Source organism: Penaeus monodon, chromosome 30, assembly GCF_015228065.2.
Source record: "Penaeus monodon isolate SGIC_2016 chromosome 30, NSTDA_Pmon_1, whole genome shotgun sequence".
Taxonomy (NCBI): domain Eukaryota; kingdom Metazoa; phylum Arthropoda; class Malacostraca; order Decapoda; family Penaeidae; genus Penaeus; species Penaeus monodon.
Genome location: NC_051415.1, coordinates 16,552,346 through 16,552,562, shown reverse-complemented (window position 1 = coordinate 16,552,562; position 217 = coordinate 16,552,346).

The window sequence follows — 217 nt, the reverse complement described above, 5'->3', positions numbered from 1 at the left end:
CCCCATAATTTATTTGTCTTTCTCTATATGAAGAAAGGGAACTTGGGGGACACACTTAATCTTCGCAGAAAGGCAATAACATGCAAGAGTAAGCAAGTTTTTTGGCAAAAGTTGATATAAATCTTTGCTCAAAAACGCAACTCTTTTAGATTTTACAGTCATGTATGTCTTCGTAGAGTAAAATAAATTCGTGTCACTCTTTCTTACAGTCTTTTTT